The sequence below is a fragment of the Tamandua tetradactyla genome, unplaced genomic scaffold, assembly GCF_023851605.1.
Source record: "Tamandua tetradactyla isolate mTamTet1 unplaced genomic scaffold, mTamTet1.pri scaffold_178_ctg1, whole genome shotgun sequence".
Classification (NCBI taxonomy): domain Eukaryota; kingdom Metazoa; phylum Chordata; class Mammalia; order Pilosa; family Myrmecophagidae; genus Tamandua; species Tamandua tetradactyla.
The window spans coordinates 50,701-77,733 of record NW_027518291.1 but is presented as its reverse complement, the minus strand read 5'-3'; the positions used below and the strand labels follow the sequence as shown (position 1 = coordinate 77,733).

The 27,033-nt window shown below is 48.5% G+C and overlaps 1 pseudogene; it reads right to left on the bottom strand.

Annotated features, from left to right (window-relative positions):
- LOC143673187 (transmembrane channel-like protein 3) overlaps positions 1-27,033 on the bottom strand; it is a 38,716-nt pseudogene that overhangs the window by 4,478 nt on the left and 7,205 nt on the right.

Sequence of the window (27,033 nt, the reverse complement as noted above, 5' to 3'; positions counted from 1 at the left end):
AATGACGCACACGCCCACCAACCCTATCTTCCAATCACCTCTGTATACGTGGCACTAACCTATTGGGTTTGGGCACAGTATATAAGAGGTTACCCGGACGGGGTGGGTGGAGACGACCCACAGGGAGCCGTGCCTGACGGCCGCATAGAGGTTGTTCCCCCGCGGGATATTTCGCCCGCACGGAACCTGTAACAGAGAATGCAAGCTTAACTCCAGTAAAGGTCTGTGCTTACAACTGCTACGTGTCTTGGATCTGTGTTTCTCACCAGCGCGGATTTGTCTGCGTCTCTCTGTCTCTCCTCATTGTCTCACCCGCCGGCCGGGGGCTTGACGCTGAGCGAGAAGTCGCAGACATGTGGTGGCCCGTACGGGGAACCCTTCTGCTGCCTTTCCCCGAGCTGGTGAGGACGTGCTTCTTGAGTTCGCAGCGGACTTCCCGTGCCTGATCACCGCGAGAAGGTGAGTACTTCTTATTACGTGAGAGTTAAGGGCTGTGGGCGTTCAGGTAGCCCCAGTGAATCGGGAGAGCTCCCCGATTGATTAAAGACAGTGCCGACTGCAAGCATGGGGCAGTCAGGAAGTTTACCTTTATTACCCCCTTTAAAAACCCTTTTGAAGCAGCGGGGCATCTCAGTTAAGAAGAGTTCCCTCCTGCGGTTCCTTGACGATGTTGTTACCTTTGCCCTTTGGTTCGCCCATTCCGGTAGCCTTAGTCTGCCTTCTTGGTTAAAACTTGGTAATGACATAGAACGAGCGCGCCAGACGGGCCTTTGTATGGACCCGATCCTGGTCCCTATCTGGGAAACCGTCCGTGCTTGCCCTGAGGCAGAGTCTACTTCAGGCCTCAGTCCGTCTTCCGCCCTGCTGCAGGCACGGCACGCGCTCCAAGAAACTCAGTCAGTTTCGTCTGCGGACGGCTCCCGTAAAGGCAAGCCGCCAGAGTCAAGCGATAGTTCAGACAGCTCTGACTCAGAGTCAGATGGTGATGAGACCGAGGGTGCAGACGCGCCTCCGCTGATCGATTGGGGGAGGCCCCCTGTCTCACCCACGCAGCCTTCCGCCCCGCCAGCGCCTGCTGCAGGGACGCGGCGGCTTCCGGTGAATGGTTTTGGTGATCTCGCCAAAAACCCTCACCACGGGCTCCCTCTGGTGGCCGAATCAGGTAATTACAGTGGCTGCTCTCCAACTTCTAAGCGCTTGTTAAAAGGAATGGGATATGTCCCCGGCAAAGGCTTAGGAGCCTCATTGCACGGGCGCGCAAGGCCTATACAAGCTGTCTCCAATTCTGACAGACGAGGCCTGGGTTTTTCCTAGGGGCCACTGAGGGGAGATTCCCACCCACACCTATAAAACTAAAATGGAAGACCAGTACCCCGGTGTGGGTGCCTCAGTGGCCATTATCACAGGAAAAACTCTCAGCATTGCATACTCTAGTGTCTATACAGCTAAAAGAGAGCCATATCATTCCCTCCACATCGCCTTGGAACACACCCGTATTTGTCATAAAGAAAAAATCAGGCAGATGGAGATTGTTACATGATTTAAGAGCCGTTAATAATTGCATGGAGTCCTTAGGACCTGTTCAGATGGGGTTGCCCCTTCTCTCAGCTCTGCCAGAGCATTGGTCTATTTTCATCTTAGACATCAAAGACTTACTAAAGAAACAGAAAGGGGGAATAGGCCATGGCCTGTCCCCGAAGGCTCAACTGTCTGTAGCCTTATTTACATATAATTTTTTAAATGAAAATTCACTAGGAATGACACCTGCTCTTCAGCATACTACTCCGAGTCCTCCACATAGAGGTCTAGTCCGTTGGAAGGATGTCCTGTCAGGACAATGGCAAGGCCCTGACCCAGTGCTCAGCTGGGCCAGAGGCTCTGTTTGTGTTTTTCCCCAGGAGCCAGGACGTCAACCAGTGTGGGTTCCGGAAAGACTGGTGAGAACCGTGACATCGCCCGAGGAGGCCACGGAGCTGTTGCCTAAAAAACCAACAAGCCTTCAACCTGAACCATCAGATCAGGCCTCCAACTCTGCTGATGACAGCGGCGACTGACGAGATAGCAACGAAAGCGCCGGTCACCCTTCGATTGTTTAGAAGGGGGACCAGTTTTAATAACCCCCGTTGCCTTCGACCTTTCCAAACTGGGCGAGACTGTACAAAGTCTGTGGAACCGAGTCACCTCTTGGTTCTCTTGGCCCAATTTGACTACTTGGATTCTCGTGGCAGTGGGACTATTAGTGGGCTTAGTCACTGTTAAATGTTTGTTAGAACGCTTGTTCCAGACACAGCAGCAACTACGTGTTTCTACCATGTTAGCTATGTCTTCCCAGTCAAATGTGGGTGTGCGTCCCTCCTCGATAGATAGCCCGATTCACCTGGGGCAAAGCTCTTGTCAGCAAGGTTTGTTGCAGGCTCCCTGGCCACTACCCGTGTTTAGCTAGGCACCAGAGGCTGTTAATTTTGCGCGCCTAGCCGCCTCGACGGTGGAGCTGCGGCCGCAGTCCTGGCCAGACTGGGCTTGGCTCTAGCCATTGCACCGAGGCCTCCACAGCGTTTCCTATGCCCTGGCTGTCGCTCTCATAATCCCCGCTTGACCCAGTTGCGAGGCGAAGCACTGCAGGGAGGAGTCACGTGGTATCCAGTTCACGGACTCTCCGGTCTCTATATGAGGTGAGCATTCTGGTCGGTGCCAGAGGCTCCGTCGTGTGATGACGCGAGCCTAGTCCAGACTCCCCAAAGCACCAAACTATGTTGTGAGCCACTCAGGCCCACGGGAGCACCATCATCAATAGAGACACTGGGTACAAGAATACGGTCTACGGACCATGCCTCTTATAAAAACAAAAAGGGGGAGATGTAGAGAGCCGCTTTCCGGGTTTGGCCTAGTGGACACGCTGCAGCCTGCTCTAGAGTTCCCCCCGCCCATCGAGTGAGCCAAGATGGCGCTCACATCCTGCTTCCGCAAATGACGCACACGCCCACCAACCCTATCTTCCAATCACCTCTGTATACGTGGCACTAACCTATTGGGTTTGGGCACAGTATATAAGAGGTTACCCGGACGGGGTGGGTGGAGACGACCCACAGGGAGCCGTGCCTGACGGCCGCATAGAGGTTGTTCCCCCGCGGGATATTTCGCCCGCGCGGAACCTGTAACAGAGAATGCAAGCTTAACTCCAGTAAAGGTCTGTGCTTACAACTGCTACGTGTCTTGGATCTGTGTTTCTCACCAGCGCGGATTTGTCTGCGTCTCTCTGTCTCTCCTCATTGTCTCACCTGCGGCCGGGGGCTTGACGCTGAGCGAGAAGTCGCGGACAGCATGTGTCCAAGGAACCTACACAGAAACTGCACTCTCCACTCTCACAAATGGAAAATCCTCCCCCCATTGTTACCTGGAAATAGATTGGTGTCAGAAGGTCACATGCAGTGAAGAAATCTAGAAATCAGTGCTCCAAGGCCTTAGGAGACCCTCCAGCCCAAAATGCTGGCCTGACATTTGCTGAGCACCTGCCCATCCACCTTAGTATGGGGAACCAACCACTGCACCTATGGCCCCACCCAAGAAGCCCAGTTCATGGAACACATGTGTGTATAAGCATAATATATATATAAACATATGTCACAGGGGAAGATAAAAATGCATTGTCATGTGGGTCACGGTAAAAAACTTGAAAGCCAGTGGTCCAAACACACGTAAGTAATTAGTACATCAAAACAAAATAGCTGAGCTCTAATCAGTCTGTTCAAAATGTGTTATGAGTTATCAGTGGCTAAAATGAAAACCAAAAACAAGTGTGACTGTGGAGCAACTGGGATGTGCAAATAATGCAGGTGGAAGTGTGCCCTGGTGCAATCGCACTGAAAGACTTTTTGGTGAAAATATGCACCTATACCCCGTGTTCCAGCAACTGCACTTGTGGGTATGTGCCTAACAGAAGAGACACAGAAGCAGGATTAATCATCGGAGCGAAAATGGTAACATGCCCATCCCCATAGCACAGATAAAGAGATTGGGGTATATTTCCCCAACACGATGAACTTTACAAACAAAATGCTGAGTGGAAGAAGACAAATGCACAAGAGCCCCCACAGTGTGCTTCCGTAGACAGTGGAACACCACCCATGACTTCACCACGAGGCAGGGGCTTCTGGCTGCAACCCCAGCTCTGTTTCTTGATCTGGGTGCTGGCTACACTCTACAAAAAAGGATTTTCTGGCTGGTTCAGTTTGTGAAAATCTTTATGTTGAACAATTGTCATTTTTACACTTTTAGTAAATGATTATTTATCTTCAGTAAAATGTAAAAAACATGTCATGAGTCTGGAGGAGAAGTGGCTCATTACAAGAGGGGAACTCTGGAACTTTATGCAGGAGTAAAGCTGGAGTGGGGCAGCAGCTTTTGACAGGCGCTGCTGGGGAGGCCCTTGCAGAAGGTCTGGGTGAGGTGGGGGCAGCACGGGAGTCTGAGGGTGGCCGCGACCCCTCAGTGCCTGGCTGTACTGAACACCTGCTGATGGGGCATGTTGCAGGTGAGCATGGCCCAGCTCCGCAGGTATATGAGTTCGACCAGCTTGAGGACGTTGATGGCCGGGAGATAAGGGGAGAAGAAAGCCCCCATCCTGCAGCACAAGGGGAGGCCAGTCAGTGCGTGTGCCCCCCAGTATGGCCTCCACAAAAGAGTGGGCCCTGTGAGGAACACCTGTATGTGCAGACATGGAGAAGCCTCTGCAACCTGACACCCCAGTCCCACAGCTTCAGGAAATAAGAGAATCAAGTGATCCCATTTTGAAGTATCCTCTTTGCAAAGAAATCTGTTTGTGAGCCTCTTCGCAGGGAGCAAAGGGAAAGCTGTCCTCTGGGAAGACATAAATGATGGCTACCTGCAGTTTAGGGCAAGCTCCAAACTTTGCTTGGCCATGGTGAAGACTCTGTCCATAAATTACTGTCAGGCTCGGTTGACACTTAATGAGTTCCTATTTTCGCTGGGCGTCATGCTGAGTATCATCACACATTTTAGTCGTTTAACCATTTGCAGTCAGGAAGGGAGGTTGGATTATGGCAGGGTGGGTTATCACTCAACAAATGCATGTCCCTCATCTGCACCTGCACTCCTGGGCACCACTGTCCTAGGACCTTTGGAAGAGTCTATTATTTGATGAGAAATCAGTCAACTGAAACATGATGGGTTTCAGTCCAGTGGGTTTTGACCTGGAGGTCATGGATAGAGAACCAGGAAGTCAACAGACACCAGAGGAGCAGAAAGGAGCATACATGGTATAACGAAAAGATAAATTTGTGGAGTCTGTTCTGTTCAACTGATATTGCCATTGTGTGATATTGATAAGAAACAGCTGAAGAGTGCCCTCCAGCTGGGAGGACCGGCTATCCTCATAGACTGAGGTGGATTTTGATAATGATATCTGGGAACCAGGAAGTCCCTCTCAGTCCTTAGCCAGTTCCCAGGGGACCCAACTGAGCCAGGTCATGTAAGCTAATTGGAATTTGGCCACTATTGTGTGAAGATATCATAAAAACTGCATGCAAGCAGTTAAAGGAGAAGAAGAAGAAGAAAGAGAGAAAGAAACTTATGAGAAAGAAGAATAATGGGAAAGGAGAATCTTATGGGAAAGACAGAGCATCTCATCATAATCTTATCGGGTAAAAGAATGCTTTGCTGTGGATTTTTGTTAAGGAGACTCTGAATGCTGCTTCTGAGACTTCCCAGCACTTCCCTTCAGGTGTTAGCGCCATCTTGTCTGGTGATGTAACTATTTTCCTAATAAAATCTGTTGTTTATATCACCTAAGTCTGTGTTGTCCATGAATCCAAACCTATAAATTAAGTGGCCACTAATATCACATTGCCTTTCTTGTGACCCATGACCATGTTATGGGAAGCAGATTTAAGCCCCGGGACCTGAGGACTGCTGGTAGCCTGCTACAGGTTTCAGGGAGAAAGCTGTCTTGCTGATACCTTGACTTTGACTTCTGCTAGCCTAAAAACCATAAGCCAACGAATTCTCATTGTTTAAGCCAACCCATTGTGTGGTACTTGTGCCAGCTGCTTAGACAAACTAAGACAACAGCTGAAGTTTATGAGCAGAGCCTGAAAGTCAAGTGTGGGGAAAGCTAAGCGATTCACTCAAGACATGGGGCTAATAAAGGATGACACTATCATCCAAGCTGAGATGCTCTTGAGAGTGAAAGAGCTGGGAACTGGACTATCTCAGGAAAACTGAGACCTGTGTCCAAACTGCAAGTACTTGTCAAACATGATACAAAATCCAGGTTTTCTAACTTTAAGTCTTCATCAGTTTATATTCATGCTACATTTGATATAATACATGTAGGATTTGGCCATAGTGGGAGGGAAATAAGTCTAGATGCAGGATATGCTTAATAAGTAAAACTCTTTCAATTAAAAGGTTTCTCACAGCAGGCAGAAATGCCACTATCTGTGTGTGTTAGCTAGATGCTTGACTCTGGTTGAAGAGACTTCTCACACTGCCATCCCTCTGCCCCAGGTTGGTCTACAGCATAGTGTTGCTGTGTGCCTGGTCCCAGCATGTAAGTGGAAACAGGATGGCCTGTGGGAGGGAAAGTGGGGAACTGAGGGCAGTTCTCACCCATGGGTGCTCCTTGCTAGGAAGAAGCAACCACTCCCCCTAGCCTCCATCCCTCTTTCACAGCTTGCTTTACCAGTTCAATTTTTTTGGTTATTACTAATAAAACACTTCCTTTATCATTCCTTTCTGGAAAATGCTTAGAATTTTAATTAATAAAATTATTACATATGTGCACTTCTTCCATTTCTTAATTCTTACTACTGTCTTTATTATGGTCCCATCCCATCAAGACTAACAAAGTTAAAATTATAGCTCAGATGTGTTGTAAGTGAAGACAAGAAGCTTTGACACATACCAAATCATTCCTTGGTTGTAGACTAAATGTAGCACGTTCTCAGCTATTTTGAATTCCCCATATTCAGGCTACAAGAGAAAATTAAATTCTGAATAAAAAAAGACTTTCAAAGTTCTTTGCATAAACAAATTAATTATATGCACATATATAGAATTCTGTTCTCTAAAAGGCTCTTAGAGAGCATTTCATGTGTGGCAAATGGGGTGGAAACTTCACAGCAGGCCTAGGTTAGGGTGTGGCAATAGCATCGGGGTGGTCCTATTACTGGAGAACTTACAGAAAAGCCCTACGGAAGAAGGAGCAGGAATCCCAAAACCAGTGGAACTGGGTGAGAGAAGAGGGGCTCGCCATATGACAGGAGTCCAGAACTGCTGGCCAGCCAGAACCGGATGGACTCTGGAGGAAGCAAACCATCCTGCCCTCTGAAGCCACTGACCCACCCATCCCCTTTGCTTTATGATTGTTGTAGCAGCTGGAAACTAAAACCACACTAATTCCCTCTTCATTTTCTCTCAACACGTCACCCTCCACCATGGCCAGCATCTCCCAGCCTAGACATAGGAAAGGATGGAAGCTGCTTACAAACTTGCTTTCTAGGTCCCAGCACCAGTAGTCACTTAGATATCAAATGAAAAGTCCTCGGAAGAATTCTATGAGCAGGACGCTTGCCACCATGAAGAGCATGTCGATGATGGAAAGCTTCAGCATCTCCTGAAACACAGGTGTCTTTGCGGTCGCCAGGCCCCCCTTTCCTCCTCCCCTCCCCCTTTGGGTCCTGTCCACTGGACCAGTGGGCTGGGCTGTTGGGCTCACACTGTGGCATCTTCTCAGGGCATCTTTATAAGGAGTGGGGGGTGAAAGGGTGGGTCCCTGGCACATAACAGGGGCTCATTAAGTATTTGTCAGTTTGAGTTTGAATTCTGATATCTGAGGTCAGCATTATGTGAAACTAAGAAAGAACCTAAGGTCTGTGGTTCTCAGCCCAGCAGACTACTTGGGGTCTGGGACTCATTTTCACAGGGCACAAGATTGTGTATCTAAGGTGAAAGACAGAGTGGCTCCCAGCACAGCTTTCAGAGCAAACACCTGGGTTGGATCTCTGTTCTGCACTTCAGTATTGGGTCTTTGGAAAAGTTACTGAACCTCTTGGGCCTCAGTTTCCCCACTTGTACCTGTAAAGGTGATAATAGGATTGTCATGGGGATTAAGCCCTTAAAACAGGTCCTCGCACATAGCTAATATTTGTGATAACTCTTACTTGTACTGATTGTTATTGTTAACTTTGAGACCTGGAAAATCATAAACCCTCACTGAACTTTCCTTTTTCTATATAATAAAGAGAATGGTATCTCAGAGGATCATTAAGATTAAGTGATGATGCAGAAGTGGAAGCACTTTGTCAGGGTAAAGGAACCACCTGCCCAACGTATGTCTCCCAGCATGGGTCCTGGGGAAACTGGCTGTAGGACATGGTCCTGTTGGCCTCAGGGAGAGGTGAGGTGAAGGTTGGAATGCTGGCCTCTTCCAAGGCCCATGTGCTCTTTATCCTGAGAGCCATGACAGGCCAAGGAGTGGAATTTTCTCTTCCTCAGGAGCTAGTCTGGTGGTAAAGAGCATGGTGGATTCTACCCACTGGTTTGTGTTATCTCTGGTAGCAGCTTCCTGGGGAGGGAGAGAAGGAGGAAGGAAAGGGAGAGAGAAAAGATCAGAGGAAGAAAACTAGATTATCTACATATTTGTATATGAGAATTCACCAAAGACACCAAGGGTGTCATTACCTCATTGCATTATCCATGAATAATAGTTATTCATTCATTCATGCCTAGTAGATGTCACTTGACTAGCTATGACCTCAATAATGAAACATGAGGTCATGATGGATGGTAATTATTGGTCCCTAGCAAGTGTCAGACACTGTTCTAGTTTAACACATTATTTCTTCTCATCCTCACACATGTATCAGGTAGGAATCTTTCTCCATGTTACAGTGAGAACATTGAAGCTCAGAGAATTGAAGTCAAATGTCCCAGGTCATGCCAGGTAAGGATCCACATCTGTGCAACCCCATATCCCTGAGTCCCAACTGTCCCTCTGGCTTCTTCTGCCATATGAGCCTTGGGATGTGATGCTAGAGTGCTATGGCTTGTGTAACTCACTCTGAGATCCTCCTTCATTCTCCTCTTCTTCCCCCATGGCTTAGGAAACTCACAGTTGGGCAGGTTTAAATGAACCCCAAAGCTGCCCCAGGCTAGGGGGGTACTCCTGCTGGACTGGGTGAGCGAGGCCCACTCTGAACTTCATCTCATGGGATAATACATTTTCCTGATTTTCTGGGTGAGGCCCACAGTCTGCAGCTCTCCCTGGGATCACCTGCAATAGCTGCTGTTAGGTCTCCTGAGGGGACTCAAGATATGGGGTAGTAGATGGGTAGACCTGGGATCAAAAGACCTGCTTCTTGTCCCAGCACTGTCTCTCCCTAACCAATCACCCATGCCTCAGAGTGTTTATCTCTGAAATGGAATCCATTTCCCTATCTTTATCTTAAGAAGATCACAACAATGTTAAGTTTTGCACAGGATGTACGGAGTGCAAGTGTAAGTGATGAAGAGAATGATGCTGGTGAGCGTGTGAGTGCATGTGTGAGGCCAGGGCACTCACTGTGGGGCTCATGCACTGACTTTGTCCAGGAGAGCAATGATCAAGCTGTAGAGGTTCCCCAGGTACAGCACAAGGACCCTGAAAGCCACAAGGCCATTTGAGAGACAAGGACCCCCGTGAAAGTGCCCAGTTGTCCACCGCTGCCATCACAGAGATGGCCATGGCTTGGGGTCCTTCAGAACCTCCTCCAGGGCTTATAGGAAACACCAATGCTCGGGACCCCCTGCTTCAGCATGTTGGGCTGGGGCCAGGGTCTTTTCACAGCCATCCCAGGGGACTCCTCGTGGCCCATACATGGCCAGCATTTTAGAGCCACCGGTGTGGCAGAAGTGCAAGCCTGGGAATGGGGCTCTCAACAGGGGGAACTGTATGAGTTCTTGCATCCTGCTTCCTGGTATAAAACATGACTTTCTGTGTATTATCTCACTCCATTCTTATGACCTTCACTTAAGGGACAAGTAAATAGAAACATGGAGAGGGTAAGTGACCTGCTCAGAATCCCACAGTTTGGAAGAGGCGGGAACAGTCTCAGGTCTGTGTGCCCGGGGTCTGAGATGTGGGTTAAGTCCCTAAGTTTGCCAAAAGCCAGCCCCAAAGGGCAGGGGCTGGGGGAGCCCCAACATGTGGCAGGTGTGAGTGAGCTGGGTCTGCCAGCATCAACCTGACCAGGGCCAGCATCAGGGGCTTGATGCCAGGTCCCCAGGATTTGGAATGTTTTGGAAACACGTGATGGAATTTCCCAGGATACAGCCCTGGAGAAATGAGATGAGAAAGGAAGAAGGGAGGTATACAAATACCTCATTGGGACAGTGATTAGCACTTTGAGAATCCTACAACCAGTGTCAGTTCATGAAAAAGGCAAACCAGCTTTATCTTGTGGAAAGACTGCAAATCAAAGCTATGCATGTGCCACCCCCACAGACCTCACTTCCTCTCTGCACTGAGAGGGGACCACTAGTGTGCAGGCAGTGAGCAGGGGTGGGGCCTCACAGGGGCTCCTGTGGAACTTGCACTGGCCACCCTGAAGTTCTGAAGGGATTCCTCCCTGCCTCATGCCAGGACCTTTCAAGCAAAGGGCCAGTCCTTGGGTAGACTCGAGGAAGGGTGAATTGAACTGAGTCTCAGTATCCACAGTGCTCTGGTTTCCACCACAGCTTGGGAAAAGGTAATGTGATATGGTGGTGAGTTAATCAAACAAATAATGTGCCTGCTTTTATTACCCAAATTGGGCTAATTTGTCTGAAGCAAGTCTCTCAATGCCTGTTTCTGAATAGCGAGGCCAATTTGCATAACAGGATTTTCATTAGACCAAATGAAATCATGGTATTGATTCTTCCAGTACAGACCAGTGAAAAAGGTGCAGGGGAAACTTCCCTCCTCCTGATCAGAGGACCCGGAGGGAGCACTGAGGACAGGAATGGAGCACTGAGGACTAGGATGGAGCCCTGAGGACATGGAAAGAGCCCTGAGGATCTGGACGGAACACCGAGGACATGGATGGAGCACCGAGGACATGGACGGAGCCCCGAGGACATAGATGGAGCACCGAGGACATGGACGGAGCACCGAGGACATGGACGGAGCACCGAGGACATGGATGGAGCACCGAGGACATGGACGGAGCACCGAGGACATGGATGGAGCACCGAGGACATGGAAGGAGCACCGAGGACATGGACAGAGCACTGAGGACATGGATGGAACCCTGAGGACATGGACGGAGCCCGGAGAACATGGATGGAGCACCGAGGACATGGATGGAGCACCGAGGACATGGACAGAGCACTGAGGACATGGATGGAGCACCGAGGACATGGATGGAGCACCGAGGACATGGATGGAGCACCGAGGACATGGACGGAGCACCGAGGACATGGAAAGAGCTCCGAGGACATGGACGGAGTGCTGAGGACATGGACGGAGCCCTGAGGATCTGGACGGAGCACCAAGAACATGGATGGAGCACCGAGGACATGGAAAGAGCTCCGAGGACATGGACGGAGCGCTGAGGACATGGACGGAGCCCTGAGGATCTGGACGGAGCACCGAGAACATGGATGGAGCATTGAGGACATGGACGGAGCACCAAGGACATGGACGGAGCACCTAGGACATGGACGGAGCCCTGAGGAAATGGACGGAGCCCTGAGGATCTGGATGGAGCACCGAGGACATGGATGGAGCACTGAAGACATGGACGGAGCACCGAGAACATGGATGGAGCACCGAGAACATGGATGAAGCACCGAGGACATGGATGGAGCACTAAGGACCTGGATGGAGCCCTGAGGACCTGGATGGAGCCCTGAGAACATGGAGGGAGCACCGAGGACATGGATGGAGCCCTGAGAACATGGACGGAGCACCGAAGATATGGACGGAGCACCGAGGACAGGGACAGAGCACCGAGGACATGGATGGAGCACCGAAGACATGGACGGAGCACCGAGGACATGGATGGAGCACTGAGAACATGGACAGAGCACTGAGGACATGGACGGAGCACTGAGGACCTGGATGGAGCCCTGAGGACCTGGATGGAGCCCTGAGAACACAGATGGAGCACCAAGGACATGGATGAAGCACCGAGGACATGGACGGAGAACCGAGGACATGGACGGAGCCCTGAGGACATGGACCGAGCACTGAGGACATGGATGGAGCACTGAGGACATGGATGGAGCACTGAGGACCTGGATGGAGTCCTGAGAACATGGATGGAGCACTGAGGACATGGACTGAGCCCTTAGGACATGGACGGAGCCCTGAGGACATGGATGGATCACCGAGGACATGGACAGAGCACCGAGGACATGGACAGAGCACCGAGGACATGGATGGAGCACCGAGGACTTGGATGGAGCACCGAGAACATGGATGAAGCACCAAGGACATGGACAGAGCACTGAGGACATGGATGAGCACTGAGGACCTGGATGGAGCCCTGAGAACATGGATGGAGCACCGAGGACATGGACGGAGCACCAAGGACATGGATGGAGCACTGAGGACATGGACGGAGCCCTGAGGACATGGATGGAGACCTGAGAACATGGATGGAGCACCGAGACATGGATGGAGCATTGAAGACATGGACAGAGCACCGAGGACATGGAAGGAGCACCGAGAACATGGATGGAGCACCGAGGACATGGATGGAGCCCGAGGACATGGACGGAGCCTTGAGGACCTGGATGGAGCCCTGGGAACATGGATCGAGCACCAAGGACATGGACGGAATAACGAGGACATGGACGGAGCCCTGAGAACATGGACGGAGCACTGAGGACATGGACGGAGCACCGAGGACAAGGACGGAGTACCGAGAACATGGATGGAGCACCGAGGACATGGATGGAGTCCTGAGAACATGGACGGAGCACCGACAACATGGACGAAGCACCGAGGACAGGGACAGAGCACCGAGGAGATGCATGGAGCACCGAAGACATGGACAGAGCACCGAGGACATAGATGGAGCACTGAGAACACGGATGGAGCACCGAGGACATGGATGGAGAACTGAGGACATGGATGGAGCACTAAGGACCTGGATGGAGCCCTGAGAACATGGATGAAGCACTGAGGACATGGATGGAGCACTGAGGACATGGACGGAGCACTGAGGATATGGACGGAGCCCTGAGGAGATGGATGGAGCACCGAGGACATGGACAGAGCACCGAGGACATGGACGGAGCACTGAGGACATGGACAGAGCACCGAGGACATGGACGGAGCACCGAGGACATGGATGGAGCACCGAGGACATGGACGGAGCACCGAGGACATGGATGGAGCACTGAGGATGCTGGGCTTGTAGAGGGGACTGTGGGTCTCTTCCCAGATCTGCCCTAGGCTGTGAGGTGTCGGCGAACCTCTTGTTCTTTCTCACCATTTATTTTTTCCTTTGGAATAATGCTTGGATTTGGCCTGTAAGCCAAATTTCATCCTTGCCTGTTTTCGTAAACAAAATTTTACTGGAATAGCCATGCTTTTGCTACCGGGTTCTTGAAAGGAAATGTTTGCTGACCCCTGACCTAGAGCAACTTTCTAAAGTGGTCTGTGGAAAATTAGTTCTCCAGCATGTTATCAGGTATCACAAGAGAAAAATCTGTGGAAACAATGTCAGCGGAGGGGGAGAGCCATAAGTCAGTGGCCTTGGGCAGCAGCCCCTGTCCATGCATGGTTCAGGAATGTCTCACCCAGCGGCTTAGCTTATGGATGATACCGTGAACGCCTAGGTAGAGCAGGGAGGCAGCGACGGAGCAGTTCTGGACAGGAATTTCCTGTCCTGGGTGTCCCAGGAACTTGCTGGTCCCTGCAGCCTGTGCCCCTACTGTCCGGCCTCTGCACTCTCAGGCATGCCTACAGTAACCTGCTGAGTCTCGGCTTTGGGATGGTCAGCAGAGCTTTACCTGCCCCTCTACATTTGGACAGATAATGTGGGTCTTTCTCACCAGTCCTGGCCCCACCCTGTGGGAAACTCAACAGTGAGTGGAATGGGAGGCACTTTCCATCCTGTGGTCCTCTCGGGCATCTGCTGCCTCCCCTCCACTGTCCTCAGCCTTCCCCTCACCTCCTCCCTCCTCTTTGTCTGATTGTATTCTTTGTTGCGTTCTGATCCGTTTCTCTAGCCTTGTCTTCCTCCTCCCTTTCCCTCGTTCAGGCCCACCTCTCCAGAGTCGCATCTGTCAGTAAAGCTCTGCGGTAGGCTCTGGGGGAAGTTCTGGCTGCTGAGGGTGTCCCACCCATAGGGGACCGGGGCTTGTCCGCATGCACACGTACCTTGCCAGCTGGAAGCGCAGCGTCCTTCCTGGTGGTACATCTACAGGGCAGCGATGAGGTCGAAGGCCGAAGGCACAATCATGATGATGAGGGACACCACGATGCTCACCTACAGAGGCAGCACGTGCTGAAAGGGTCCTGGGCACCCACTCCAGCCTCACCAATGGGCCTCACCAGCGTTGGGGTTGAGGGCAGAAGTATTGCTGTGCCTTCCCCCATGGAAACCTCCCCAGCGTCTGCTGAGGGGCCTCTTTCAGAAGTCCACGGCCACCTGAGCTCTTCTTCCTTGGGGGAGACTCATCCATGCCCTTTGGATTCACAGCATTTCCTCCATGTTCTCAATTACCATCTCATTGTATCCATGCTTCCCTGGCCTTGGGTGAGGATGGAACTCACTGCCACCAGTAAAAGCAGGAAGAGGAAGCCTGAGAGGTCATCTGACCTTCCTGATGCATAGGGAAATTCCATTTTCTGGAGAATTATGCCCAATTGTTGTCATTCTGCACTTACAGCAAATGAAGGAAGAGCTTTAGTTGGAGGAGCTTTAGTTGGTACATAAGAAGTTTGAGTTAAAATAAGAAATAAATTCTGAATATATATTAAAAAATTCTATCCAGCTACCGGTCTGTAAACACTAAAACAGATATTTATATAACCCACTTAACTGCCATAAAATAGAAAGAGCTGTGGGAAAAGGAGTTAGATTATTTATTATAGACTCAGATTTAGATATATCCTCCATTAAGGACAAACTGATTAGCAATATATCACTTATGCCCTTTATTATGTGAATCCCAAAAGATGCTAATCATTTCTACAGAACTGGTCTGAGATACGATGACATTTGTGCTATTTCTGCCTTTCAGGTCTTTTCAAGTAAATTGGACCAATCTTTCAGGATGAAAATCATGCTGTACACATTAAGAATTCTAAAATTAACTCCTAAACTTTCAATTGGTAATTTTACAGTCATGGGACTATTCAAAATGAGAAGAAAAGCTCTTTTAAGAACTAAGCCATTTGTGTGCCACTGGTTCAGAGGCATCCTCTATAGTTTAGAAATATGGAGGCACTCAAGGGCTCGCCATTGGCAGATGGTCAAACTGAAGCCCACGAAGGGACACAAGTGGTCATTAGCAGTGGCAAGCCTGTGGGTAAAGTCAATTTCCATACATGTTTGTGAGGAAGCAGCAGGTGAGAAATGCATAGCACGATCAGGAAAGTTCAAAGGCAAAAGGCATGAGGTGTTTTCTGAATCAAAATCTTTCCCAGTTGAGATAAGTGACTTAGGCAAGCCTTGGTGCTCCCACTTTTATCTGAAGCCCTAAGTCTATGTTCTTGGACAAGATGGCCAAAAGGTTTTCTACCTGAGCTGCATAAGAGACACCACAGGCCAGGTCAGGCTCCTTCATGCCTCCCTTGGGTATATGCGGACACACGCAGGCACATGCAGGCACATGCATGCACACACAGGCACACGCAGACACACACAGGCACATGCAGGCACACGCAGGCACATGCAGACACCATGCAGACACATGCAGCTAGTACCTCATTCTTTTCCTAAAGTGACAGCTCCCTCTTTGACTTTTCCAGCCTCTGGGACCTGTCCACCACAAAGTAGATGAGTTAGATGCTCCCAGCGAGTGAGAGAAGTTGCCAGGATGTTGGCGAGGACCCTCAGTCAGATGGTGATGGCCCTGGGGAGTGGGTGTGCATAGGCACAGGTAAGGGTGTCGTGTGGAGGGGCGGGCATGGGCACAGGTCAGGGTCGTGTGGAGGGGGCGGGTGTAGGCACAGGTCAGGGTGTCATGGGGAGGGGGCAGGCATTGGCACAGGTCAGCATGCCGTGGGGAGGGGGCGGGCATGGGCGTAGGTCAAGGTGCCATGGGGAGGGGGTGGGTGTGGGCACAGGTCAGGGTGCCATGGGGAGAGAGCAAGCATATGCACAGGTCAGGGTGCCATGTGGAGGGGACAAGCATGGGCACAGATCAGGGTGCCGTGGGAGGGGGTAGTCATGGGCACCTGCCAGGGTGTCTGCTCAGGGCCCCGTGACACATTCAGGGTGGTTATGCCAGGACAAATGTGCTGCCAGGTGGGCTCTCTGCCCTGAAGAACCACTGCTTAATTTCCCCCTGAACTCCTTGTTTCCCACAAGGTCAACAGTGAGTTATAAATTCAACCAACCAGGATGCATTTGTTTGCTTTAAAAATGCAAAAGACATTTGTTTTTACAAACAAGCAAACAAAAATCACAGATTTTTTAGTTTTAATATTTGGGTTCAGGTCCTCATTTTCTACTAAAATTGGAGTCCTGTTGTAAGCACATTTAAATATAGGAGTTCAAGTAAATGTGTTGAGCAGGGAGAGGGGGTAATGGGAGAAAACCAATTTAAATGGGGTGAGTGACACTGCCATTCCATTTGATGCATCAAACATTTCACCTTTGACATCTACTTGGTCTGTCAGCTCTTTTCCCTTTAGGATGTAAGCATCACATTTCTCAGTCTTTCTCACTGTGGGGTCCTCAGGGCTTAGAACAGGCCTAATGTATGGGGTCACTTAGCCAGCATTTGCCTAGATACATGAATTTAAAAAGGCACAGTTGAATGGCACCGAGATGGACCATCTCATCCCATGCCTCATTTGGTCTCCCTTCCCACATACCCCCTACAGTGTAGGCAGATCTTGGAATCAACATAATTTGCCTCCTAAAGATACATGGACATTATCTGGTTTTCATCAAAAAACATTCACTTTTGCTATCACTGGAGACAACTTGAAGGAACATAAGCATTGCGTTGTGAGACTTGCAAAAAATGTGGATTCATGTGCTGCATGCCCATGAAATGTGATCTAAGGCCCGCAGTTCAGCAGGTAATTGGCATGGGTCCGAGAAGCACTGGGTGACAGACGAGGCAATGGAGGTGTGGACAGGGCATGGGGCTTCCCAGGCCACTGAGCTGATGACAGAAGGAGGCGAACACTCAGGTCTCCTGACCCCTGGGGGCCCCTTTCCCTCAACCCCCAGTCACTGGGTGTGTCCCCAGCTCCCTGTGTCCTTCTCCAGAGCCTTCCCCAGAATGACCTGTGAGGACAAGTTACCCTTCTTGGGAGTGGCCTGCAGGTTTCAGCAGTTGTCCAGTGGAAGGCCCCACCACCTCAAGGAGTACCTCAAACCCAAGAAATCACTGGAAGGTGGCTAAACAGGAACCTGGTAAGAAGTGTGGTTTTGGATTCTAGAGATTTGTTTTTAAATAAATTTAAGTTTCACAGAATTTACTTTTTTGTAGAGTTTAGCAAACTAAAACTTAGTGCTAAAAATATCTCTTTAGTTATGGGAGGAAAAGAACAGGAAACTTGTTATATTCAGACCCTCGCCCTTGCCACAGAATCCATGGAAGGAAGTGGTGCCCTGAACTGCCGTGCAGAGAGGCAGTGCATTCTCCGCCATCACATTCCAGAAGCAGGGATATTAGCAGGAAGGAAGGGCTGCCAGGCAGTGCGTGGACATAAGGTATAGCTAATGCAGCAATCTTAGCACCAAATTGAAACAAAGCTTAGCAATGAATCCAGCATGAAGGGTGTTACTACATACAGGTTATTGCTTTTCTTTTCCTGTTCTTAAAGTACAGCCTCCTTTAAGGAAAGACACACAGCATTAGAGCTTAGCAATTTCATTCATCCTACATCATTAGAAATTAGGTATTCAATATTTTAGTGTCTTCAGTGTCTAAGGCATCATTTTGTAAGAAATTGTTCATGTCAGTACCTTATCTAATAAGCAAGAGATAGAAAAAGAAGTTGGGATTGGGCAGAAGGAATGGAGATGTAGCAGATCAGAATTTTTTTTCCAGTGAGATATAAAGCTGAGCCAAAGTATTTGATGATAATCTCAAGAGGACAAAGCATTTTCTAAATATGGCCCAAAACCCAAAAGACACAGAGGATTGAATTATGTAAAAATTAAAAAAAAATTCATCCCAGTAAAACTTACCAAAAGGAGATCAAATAACAGTGAACCAGGTTAAATATTGGTAACTCATAACATCAAGAAAGAACTACTTTTCTGAATATGTATAGAAATTTTGCAACTTAATAAGAAAAAGACAAAAATGCCCATAGAAATAAAGAAAAAGAATCCAGAGTGCTTGGAAAGGAAAATATTAAAGGTCCTTAAACTAACAAGAAATGCAAATTAAAAGTGTTCTAAGATACCATTTTTAATTTATCAGATTGGGGACTATTCAAAGTTTGGATGAACATTGTGTGGGCAAAGTCATGAGGGAAAATGTACCCTCAAGTACTGCTGGTGCCCATGTAGGTTGGTCAAGCTTCAGTGGAGAATAGTTTAGTGATTTCTGTCATATACCTATGCATATAAGTATGTGCATGTATAAATATACATAAATGCACATGCACACATATATACATGTGTGTATATCTAAAAATGAAACACATATTCAGTTATACATAGATATATTCTTTGATTAACAATTCATCCTAGGAATTTATCCCACATATATGCACACAAATGTGAAAAGATGCAAATGCAAAGACATTCACTGCGACACTTTTGTAAAAAGAAAACGTTGCAAACAACCTCAAAGTCCAGGAAGATGGAGGGCTCAACAAATTATGCCACATCCCAGCATTGGTCAAAGAAAGAGTCAAGGCCCATGTCTTGATTGAGAAGGACATCCCAGCTCACTCAGCCACCGATGCACATGCCATCCCATCATTTGTGTACATCTGCAGGGGTTCCCTCTGGAAGGAGTCACCAGGAACCCCTGACAACTGCTGCCTGGAGAGGAGGGTGCCGAGGACAGGGGTGTGCTGAGGCAGTTCGCCAATGGAAATCTGGACCGTGGAATTTTGACTTTTTCAGCAAATTAAATGGAGGTCATTTTTAAAGGATGAGCAAAGCAAACACAAGCCTAGGAGAGGCCCCGGGGCCGTAGCTCTGCTCAGGAACAGGGGTCCTGCGGGGCTGCTGGGGCTGTGGGGGTGCTGAGAAGTGTTGGTGGGCTCAGGTGGGGGAGGTGAGCCAGGCAGGCGGGGCGGGGGCTGGAGCTAGCCCTGGGGAATTGGGAAGCTTTGCCCTTGGAAATAGGGTGTCAGAGGTTAGCAAAGAGAATCCAGAGTTCTTAAGTGCAACACCCAAGTTAAGCATATGCTTCCCCAGCTATGATGCACACCAGACAGAACAACGGACATTCTGATGCCCTGAGGGGAAGGAAGGGGAGGGCAGCCCAAGGTGGGTGCCAGAGGCCACAGGAGGGCACATAGAGGGGCACCTATCACTGAGGATCCCTTAGGGCTGCAAGACATCCATCTTGGAGATCACAGACACGATGCTGCTCAGTGGTGCTGGACACAGCCTGGCAGAGAACCCAGCACCCACTCCCCACACCTGCTGAGAACGTGCTGGTGCCTGATCCGACCCCAAAGACAGAACTGCTTTCAGAAACCCACAGGATCCTTTCCCATGTGTCTCAAGTACAAAACACATCCTTTTTAATTTAAGCCTTTCACTGGAAAGCTTTCTCTAATGTACTGCACCTTCCCTGCCTTCTCTGAACACACACGTGAGTGCAGTGCATTCCCCGTGACTCAGTTTCCCTACAGTCACAGCCCTTTCTGGGGGGAATGCACCCAGAACCCACAGTGCCCCAACAGACAGCAGCTGCTGTGCTTCAGGCCCTGTTCTCCTGTCCGCAGTGTTTCTGGTTCTCCCCGGGCAGACACGGTCGACACCCTTGCCCTCCTACCGCCTGGGTGGAAAACGCTTTGCTTTGGACACCAGCCACCCGGTCCTGTGATGAGGCATGCCATCCAAGCAAGTGGTTCAAGTAACTGCTGTGCCTCCTTCTCCTGCAATGACACCTAGGCTGCTGTGGCCCCCAACACGTGGCACCCAATGCTTTCAATTGCACTGTTTTCTAAATAAAAAGCAAAATGCTTATATTCCCAAGAGGTGTGCATGAAAATCATGAAAAATTCACAAGTGGACATTTTTAAAGACTGAAAGAAAACTAATGAGGACTTCAGCAGCCCCCTGCCTGGGTGGCCTTGGGCTCACCCACCCTGATGCCATTGACGACAGCAGCTGCCTTGCTCTCAGCAGCCTCGGGGCTCCCGATGAGGTAGTCCCAGGCACAGAACACGCACCAGCAGAAGGTGTAGCTGTCGCTGGACACAGTGGCCAGGCTCATGTGGGAGTTCTTGGCCATTCTGAAAGATTGGGCCCGGCAGAGGTCACAAGGGAAGAGTCAGGACCAGAGCCCACAGCAGGGGCTGAGAGTCCCCCACAACCTCGGGGTGAACATCCATGGCCCCCCAGGTCACCGGCGCGACCAGTCTTCCCAGCCACCCCTTGCGCAGCAGGAAACTGCCAGCGCCCATTGCTGAGTCCATTTCACACAGTCCCACAGCCATGCTGACCAGCAGGCCCCAGTGTGCGTGCACCCCAGGAGCCAGCCCACTCACCTGGGGGTGCCTGATTGCAGATGAAAGCCTCTCCTTTGAGCTGAATCAGTCCCAGGGCCTCTGAGCACTCACATAACTATAACCTGACCCCTTGAACTGCCTCCTTCTTGCCCAGCTGAAGCCACCTGTCTCTAAGACTGTGCCTCCTGTTATAAGGGCTCTGCTTTCCTTGCCATCCGTGGGTCCTGGGTCTGCCCTGATTTAATAGTGACCTTCTTAAATGGTGAGTCTAGTCTCAAGTAGGGTCTTGAGATCACCCCCAAGTGAAGCTAGAAAGTCATGGGTGTCCCCTCGAGGGTTGCTTTTCTCTCCCCTGAGGATTACCCTCTGCAGACAGCAGGACAAGGACTGGACTGGCAGAAAAACCCAGGAAGCAACAGGTGATCCCAGGGGGTGGGGCCAGGATGTGCTGGGGTTAGAGCCTACCTGTCAGTCTGCACACCTAGACTGTCAGCTCTGGAAGGGGACTGGGCATTTTCCAAGCCACCTGCCCCAAGACCCAGAGGGGGATATGAATTGCTGAAGGCTTCACAGTGGGGTGTTGTAGGATGCATCACCCAGCCTCTTTCCTTTCTTTTGCACTGTGCCTTCTCTCAGTGATGAACTAGCTGTGCAAACTGCATACAAGGCACACACACTTGCCCTTCTTAGGCTGTGTAGCCAGATCACAGGCCAATGTGAGGCCAAAGGATGATGTTTTGCTTTCTGCATCCTCTGGTCTCATAGATCATTAGCATAATTGCTACATTGTCTAAAATTACATTAACTGGTGAGTCAGTACAATTCTTTTTCTTTCTAGACCCAACACAAAACTTGGCTGAAAGTAATATGTGTTCAGGAGGTGCTAGTTAAAATGAATGTACATCTTGTAGCCTTGGCTGCCACATCTGAAAAAACATGCACAGTGATGCCCTAAGTTTACAGGGTTATTGGCAAGACTGAGTGAGATCACATAAGTCATATTTTGATGATTGAGCAGCCATACTTCTTTAAAAGAATGATGAAGCTGTAAGCAAACACAGCCATCCCCACCAGGAAGTAGGCCAAGGGCAGCTGGTAGCCTGCTCTACCGATCCTTCTCTCTCTGCCGTAATAGCCATAGAAGAGGACCGAGTACTGGAGGTAGCCCTGCAAAGAGAATACCTGATGTCACTCAGGACCTCCAGATCCCAGAGTGTGGCCCCTTTACCGCCACCCCCCCCCCCCCGCGAAGGAGAAGAGTGTGGCTGAGCATCAGCCTCACCCCCAGGGACCAGATGGTGTCCAAGTCTTGGGCCGATGCAGCATGCTCCCTGGGGATGGTCTTGCTGGCAGTGCTTCCAAAGGGCACAGAGACAGGAGGGTGCACCATGAGGCCCTCTGGGTGGGAAGGGCCAGGAGAGAGGGCACTGGCCTCCACATGCTGGGGCCCTGTGACAGATCCCCAGTAGGGAGGTTTCTGCTTGATTCTCACTGGTGGAGAACTAATCATGGTGGCCCGGTTTTACTTTTGGAAGACATTAAATGTCTTCACTAGATGTTCACTGCATTACATTCATAATTTGAGTCTCTGTTTCTTTTCTCACTGACATCCTATGGGAGTAAAATTTGGACACTGGGGTTGGTCTGTCATTAGTGAGACACCAGCCAGTGGGTTTCCACTGGGCAGAATGCATGGACAGTAGGTCCAGCCCACAGTTCTCTCCTCTAGGGAGCGTGGGTCCATGAGCGCAATACTTGCTCTGCACAGAGTACAAGATATCAGCCTGGTTCCAAAGACTTAAATGTTGGGGCCCTCTTCTAACCTGTGCAGTTTACTCTATAATCACTAATTTCCTCCTGTTTCTAAATCCAATTCCCATTTTTTGGTTCTTTTCTTACCTGACCTCTCTTCAGCATTTGCCATTCTATTGCTCCCTCTTTACCCATCACTGCCCTGTTTTCCCTAGCGCTCTGCTCTCTTGGTTTTGCTTACTCTCTTCTTGCTCCTCCCAAGTATTTTTTAGAACATTTTTTTCTTGAGCTGTCCATACAGGTCACCCCTCCTCAGCATTCTGCCTTCAGCTCCTTCCCTTTCCTCTCTGCACATTTCACCTGTAAACCAATCCTCTCTCACAGCATCCATGGCCATCACATGCTGATGGCCCAAATGTGTAATTCTAATTCTAATTCCTCTTTTGAGCTTCACATTATTACTACCTACCACTTATGGGCCCCTGTACTTGAAAGTTCTCAGATGCAACATTCCCCAAAATGGACCCATTATCTTCTCCTTTTTGCTGAAGAGACTATATCCCCAACCTTGGCTAATGACGTAAAAAAAATCACCTGAGTTGTTGAAGTCAGAGTCCAGGATGCTGCCTTCCATCCTTCTCTTGTTCACCTTCCCCCATACCAGCCAGTCCCCAGACTTCATACTTCTACCTCCTAAGTCTCTCCTAAGTCTGCTCACCTTTCTCCATCCCTTTCCCGTTCCCCAGTTGGACCACATTATTACTTGCTTGCTCCAGTCTCCTGTTTTGTCCACCTTCAATATATTCTCCAGATTATTTTCCTAAAGGGAGATCTGGCCATGTTGACCCTCTCTTGAACCTGCAGTGACTACCATTTTGGCTTTACAGGCCGTTTGCCATCTGGACCCTGATCACAGATCTGGCTTATCTCCTATCTGTCCTCCTGTCTCCCACTGGCCCCCACATCACTGCCAATTCAATACCACAGTCACCCAGGATCAGCCGTGTTCTCCTGTGGATATCATGCTTTCTTTGGATCCTGCCTGAAATACTTCCTGTCCACCCTCCAACAGACATATGCACAGCTCAGCCCTCTGAGATGACCATTCTCTCATCCTGCTCTTCAGTCTCAGTGCTGATCACTTTCCTGGAGGATGGGCCCCTCAGTCCCATGGCTGGGTTAACTATTGACTGCTCAGTCAAGAAGCTACTCATACGAAATTGATCATGCCTAGTGAATCTATGTATGAGACCACTTTCCTGATCTTTCCCTGACCTTCTGCAGATGGGACTGCCTGGAAGATGGAAGTCATGGGAGGCTGCAACCTGCCCCCAGGGGCCCGTGCCATGTGGTGTGTGTGTGGGGGGGCAGGATTAAGCCCAGGTGCCAGGCCAGCTGCCCTTCTCAGGGCCTGTCTATGAGACCCTGGCTGGGCACGGCTTCTCTGATGGATGACTGTGGCTGCAGGGGATGGCCTCAGGACTATAAGGATGGACAACAATGGCCTGTAGGCCATATGAACCCACCCCTTCTTTTGAGCTAAGAGCTAAGAGCTAAGAATCATTTCTATGTTTTAAATGGTTGGGAAAAAAACAAAAGAAGCATAATATGTGTGGCTCAGGAAAATGATATGAAGTTCAGCTTCAGGGTCTATCACTAAAGCTGGGTGAGGATGGGCTTGGTGTGGCCGAGGGGCTGTGAGGGGGACCTTCCATCTCCCAGCCTTGTATGCCCCCATCTGGCTGTTCACAGACAGTGCTGCCACCCTGTTCCAGCACACACGTGGTGCACCCCGCAGGAACCTGGGGGTTGCCTCTGCCGCGAATCCCCGGTGTCAGCAACGGCATGTGTTGCCCCCTCCCCAGTCCTTACCTCTGGAATGACAATGAAAGCACCCATTATTTCAGTGAGTACAATATTAATCCCAAATAACCATCTCAGGAATATGAAATAGGAGGCAACACCAGATCCAAAGTGACCTGAAGGTGGGTGAGATAGTGAGAAACACATGTGTCAAGTCCTCACCAAGCAGGAAGTTCTCCTAGAGCAACACCGTAATTTGTTCTTACTTCAGCAGGACATAGAGTAAGAATATGATATTATTGAGCCAATCAGGGTGGCCACAAAAAATGGTAATTCAGATGGCTCAAGATGCCCATTAACTGGTTACATATGTGGGAAAAGTTCTGTTTACCTAAAACACTATTGGATAATTTCCCTAATGGCATATTGATCTAAAATGCCTTATCTAATTTACAATGCTTCATGTATGCTGGGAAGTGTCAGTATCTTTTCATAATTTGATACATTTCTATTTTTCATTGTTCTGAGAATTCCTAGGATTCTTAAAGAGCACTTTTGCCTTCACTTCAAGACAAAAGATCCATCTCTAGATGCTAACATTAGGAGGAACTGCATGAAAGGTGTGCAGGAACTCTCTCTGCAAGTTTTCTATAAATCTAACATTATTCCAAAATAAAAAAGTATATTAAAACAACAAACTTTTATCTCTAGATGAGAAAAGAGGGACACAGAAGTGAGATAAGGGAGTCAGTGACTTCCTGGAACAAGGGGATTTGAGCCGTGTTAAAAAAGTAACACCTACTGGATTTTTATTTAAAATTTACTTTATATTTGTCATAATAAACAGGAAAACACAAAACAGCACAAAGAAAGCAAGAAATAATAAAATACCTATTTCAAGATCACTAAATGAAAATTGCCACTAGAATTATCTCCTATCAAACTTCAAGTGAATACCACATTGTAATTTTATATGGGTAAATTACACACAATTGGACTTACTCTACAATATGGATCTTTCATTGTCAATGTATTACAGACGTTTTCTCATGTCCAAGAAGTCCTTCTGTAATGTGAATTTTAGTGCTCTATCAAGTGAACTTTCCATAATTTTTTCAGACTACCCTCCACTACTTGACATTTGGTTGCTTCCAGCTTTTCACTAGGGAAAAATAACTCCATAGTTAACTTCTGCCTAAGGTCAGGGTCTTAGAAACAGAGATTGAGGAAGAGATTCAGCCACCATGGCACAGAGAGGATGCATCCTCAGTGGACAGGAAGGAGGGGCTGAGGAGGGTCATGTCCTCACTGGAGACAGCTCAGCCTGACCCCATTGGGTTCCCTGGTCCTGCTGGAGCAGGAGCCTGGCCTTTACACCCTCTGCAGGTGGCCACTGGCTATAAGCCATCTGGGGGTGGGCTGGGACTGAGAGGAAGGCCATGTGGAGCCAGGATCTCAGGGCCAGAGTGGCCAAAGGCAGTGAAAGGAGCAGCTCTGGGTGCCAGCAGCCAAGGCTCAGAAGAGCAATGGGCAGGTGTGCCAGCCAGGGAAATGTGAGCATGCATATAGCTGCTTACAGGCTTTGTTGTGATGTTCTTTTCTCTGTCCGCTGAGGAATAGAGGGGTTTATCAAGGTATACGCATTTTGGAGACTTTTAGAACACACTGTAACTTTCCTTAGGAGACCTGTCCTGATTCATATGCTCATGAACTGTGCATAAAAGTACACAGTTCACTTTGGGTTGAAATGTTTTCTCAGTTGGTCATCTTTTTAGCTTTTAAAATTTTTCATATACATACACTTTTTTCATGTAATTAAAATAAAAGTACTTTCTTTACTGATTTCATCCTTCAACTTAAAAATTAAGTTCCTCACCAATCTGAGATCATATCATTCATATTATTTAAAATTCTTTCATGGCTTTCTATTTTCCATTTAAATATTTAGTGCAACTTTAAAGTGAGGGACCTAAAATAAATTTAGTATTTTTAAATCAATTTTTCTGGCAAAGTTATGGAGTAATACAGCCTGACCCTACTGTCATATACTAAAGATCTCTCTCTCTATATATATACTATTATCTGTTTCTGAGATTTTGCTTACTTCATTGACTTGTCAGTCAATTCCTGCACTATTGCTAAACTGCTTCAACTGTTGCAGCTTTTATAATGCATTTTAGCAATTTGGTTAGGTAAGGACATTTTCACTTTGTCTTTTAAAAAACATTTTGGTTAGTCTGTTGGGTGTTTTCTTCTACATGAGTTTTCTGATCATTTCATCAAATACTAAAGACAGTACATTGGGATTTTCATTGGAATTGTATTAAATTTGTAAAGTGTTTTTGGGAAATCAACATCTTCCAAATATTCATCTTCCCACAGCTCTCCACAAGACTTCTTTTTATCCTGTGGTCCAACTTTTCAGTTTTTTTTTTTTTTACTTTGTACTTAATAAGTTTATTCTTCACAGAATATGTATGTGTATGTGCATTTGTATATGTGACTGATTTTTAAAGGATATTTATAAATGATTATTTATTAAGATAAATTTTCTAAATGGCCACATTCATTCTATGAAAATGAAGATTTTTCTTCATTTTTGTTTTGTAACTGTGAGCTTATCCTTTTTGCTATCTGCAGGCCCTCACTTGCTCCTTCAG